Raw genomic sequence first — 3877 nt, forward strand, 5'->3', positions numbered from 1 at the left:
CTTCAGAGTCTCAATGCGTGGATGAGACGATGGTGTAGAGAGGAGGGGTTTACTTTCTTTAGGAACTGGGGAAACTTTTGGGATGGGGGGAACCTATACAGGAGAGATGGGCTCCACCTAGACCAAAGTGGAACCAGACTGCTGGCACTAAACATTAAAAAGGTTGTAGAGCAGTTTTTAAACTAGGAGATGGGGGAAAGCCGACTGCTGCAGAGGAGCATGTGGATTGGACACAGACTTCCCTTAGGGGAGAGTCTGATGATAGGGAATCTCCAGGTTATAGTCAGGAGCAGAGGACGGAAGAGGATAATGTAAGGGCCGGATCAGATGATACAGTCACATAAAAAAGAATCTGGAACATCAGAAAAGGGCAGACAAATAAACAGGGACAAGTTTTTAAAGTGCTTGTACATAAATGCTAGAAGTCTAAATAATAAGATGGGTGAACTAGAGTGCCTTGTGATAAAGGAGAATATTGATATAATAGGCATCACAAAAACCTGGTGGACTGAGGACAATCAGTGGGACACAATCATTCCAGGGTACAAAATATATCAGAAGGACAGAACAGGTCGTGCAGGGGGAGGAGCGGCACTATATGTGAAAGAAAATGTAGATTCAAATGAAGTCAAAATCTTAAGCAAATCCACATATTCCATAGAATCACTATGGATAGAAATTTCATGCTCTAATAAAAATATAACAATAGGGATCTATTATCGACCACCTGACCAGGACACTAATAGTGATGATGAAATGCTAAGGGAAATTAGAGAGACTATCAAAATTAAGAACCCAATAATAGTGGGGGATTTCAAGTATCCCCAAAATGACAGGGAACTTTTCACTTCAGGATGAAATGCAGAGATAAAATTTTTCGATACTTTAAATGACTGCTTCATTGAGCAGCTGGTACGGGAACCCACAAGGGGAGAGGCAACTCTAGATTTAATCCTGAGTGGAGCGCAGAAGCTGGTCCAAGAGGTAACTATAGCAGGACTGCTTGGAAATAGTGACCATAATACAATAGCATTCAACATCCCTGTGGGGGGAAGAACACCTCAACAGCCCAACACTGTGGCATTTAATTTCAAAAGAGGGAACTATACAAAAATGAGGGGGTTATTTAAGCTAAAGTTAAAAGGTACAGTGACTAAAGTGAAATCCCTGCAAGTTGCATGGGCCCTTTTTAAAGACACCATAATAGAGGCCCAACTTCAATGTATACCTCAAATTAAGAAACACAGTAAAAGAACTAAAAAAGAGCCACCATGGCTTAACAACCATGTAAAAGAAGCAGTGAGAGATAAAAAGACTTCCTTTAAAAAGTGGAAGTCAAATCCTAGTGAGGCAAATAGAAAGGAGCACAAACACTGCCAGCTTAAGTGCAAGACTGTAATAAGAAAAGCCAAAGAGGAGTTTGAAGAACGGCTAGCCAAAAACTCCAAAGTTAATAACAAAATGTTTTTTAAGTACGTCAGAAGCAGGAAGCCTGCTAAACAACCAGTGGGACCCCTTGACGATCGAAATACAAAAGGAGCGCTTAAAAACGATAAAGTCATTGTGGAGAAACTAAATGGATTCTTTGCTTCAGTCTTCATGGCTGAGGATGTTAGGGAGATTCCCGAACCTGAGCTGGCTTTTGTAGGTGACAAATCTGAGGAACTATCACAGATTGAAGTGTCACTAGAGGAGGTTTTGGAATTAATTGATAAACTCAACATTAACAAATCACCAGGACCAGATGGCATTCACCCAAGAGTTCTGAGAGAACTCAAATGTGAAGTTGCGGAACTATTAACTAAGGTTTGTAACCTGTCCTTTAAATCGGCTTCGGTACCCAATGACTGGAAGTTAGCTAATGTAATGCCAATATTTAAAAAGGGCTCTAGAGGTGATCCCGGCAATTACAGACCGGTAAGTCTAACGTCAGTACCGGGAAAATTAGTCGAAACAACAGTTAAGAATAAAATTGTGAGACACATAGAAAAACATAAACTGTTGAGCAATAGTCAACATGGTTTCTGTAAAGGGAAATCATGTCTTACTAATCTATTAGAGTTCTTTGAAGGGATCAACAAACATGTGGACAAAGGGGGATCCAGTGGACATAGTGTACTTAGATTTCCAGAAAGCCTTTGACAAGGTCCCGCACCACAGGCTCTTATGTAAATTAAGCTGTCATAGGATAAAAGGGAAGGTCCTTTCATGGACCGAGAACTGGTTAAAAGACAGAGAACAAAGGGTAGGAATTAATGGTAAATTCTCAGAATGGAGAGGGGTGACTAGTGGTGTTCCCGAAGGATCAGTCCTAGGACCAATCCTATTCAATTTATTCATAAATGATCTGGAGAAAGGAGTAAACGGTGAGGTGGCAAATACTAAACTACTCAAGATAGTTAAGACGAAAGCAGATTGTGAAGAACTTCAAAAAGATCTCACAAAACGAAGTGATTGGGCAACAAAATGACAAATGAAATTTAATGTGGATAAATGTAAAGTAATGCACATTGGAAAAAATAACCCCAACTATACATACAATATGATGGGGGCTAATTTAGCCACAACGAGTCAGGATAGTGTCATTGTGGATCGTTCTCTGAAGATGTCCACGCAGTGCACAAAGGTGGTCAAAAAAGCAAACAGGATGTTAGGAATTATTAGAAAGGGGATCGAGAATAAGACTGGGAATATATTATTGCCCTTATATAAATCCATGGTATGCCCACATCTTGAATACTGCGTACAGATGTGGTCTCCTCACCTCAAAAAAGATATTCTAGCACTAGAAAAGGTTCAGAAAAGGGCAACTAAAATGATTAGGGGTTTGGAGAGGGTCCCATATGAGGAACGATTAAAGATGTTAGGCCTCTTCAGCTTGGAAAAGAAGAGACTAAGCGGGGATATGCTAGAGGTATATAAAATCATGAGTGATGTTGAGAAAGTGGATAAGGAAAAGTTATTTACTTATTCCCATAATACAAGAACTAGGGGTCACCAAATGAAATTAATAGGTAGCAGGTTTAAAACAAATAAAAGGAAGTTCTTCTTCATGCAGTGCACAATCAACTTGTGGAACTCCTTACCCGAGGAGGTTGTGAAGGCTGGGACTATAACAATGTTTAAAAGGGAACTGGATAAATTCATGGTGGCTAAGTCCATAAATGGCTATTAGCTAGGAAGGGTAAAGAATGGTGTCCCTAGCCTCTGGTCATCAGAGGATGGAGATGGATGGCAGGAGAGAGATCACTTGATCATTGCCTGTTAGCTTCACTCCCTCTGGGGCACCTGGCATTGGCCACTGTCAGTAGACAGATACTGGGCTAGATGGACCTTTGGTCTGACCCGGTTGGGCCGTTCTTATGTCTGTTTTACACTGGTTAAGAGACGGGTGCAGGGCCCTCTGGCTTCTCCAGAAGCCCTGCCTGTGCAGACTTGCTGTGGGAAGCGCATGGTGTGAAAAGGGGATGCTGAATGCTCCGAGGTCAGACCCAGGAAGGTCAGAGCTGTGTAAGCTTCTTGCCCTGGAGACAGTAAGCTCCAAGAAAGGAGGCTCCCCCAGAGTCCTGACCACGGCCGGCTCCAGGAACCAGCGAAGGAAGCAGGTGCCCTGGAGCAGCCAATAGAAAGGGGCGGCATGCAGGGGAGCATGACTAGGGCTAGCACCGACTCGCAGAGCGCTGTCCCAGGCAGCCTCCTCGCCGCCTCCAGTTTACGGCGGCAGAATGTCGCAATCTCGGCTCTACCTTGCATTTGGGGGAGGGGGGGGCGATCACGCTGCGGGCTCGTGGCCACTGGGCCAATGATTGCGCTACCTGCATCCTAGCGGCCAATCGGAGCATGGGTATAAACAGAAACGTGTGACAGGGGCCAATAG

This window comes from Gopherus flavomarginatus, chromosome 3, assembly GCF_025201925.1.
Source record: "Gopherus flavomarginatus isolate rGopFla2 chromosome 3, rGopFla2.mat.asm, whole genome shotgun sequence".
NCBI lineage: Eukaryota > Metazoa > Chordata > Testudines > Testudinidae > Gopherus > Gopherus flavomarginatus.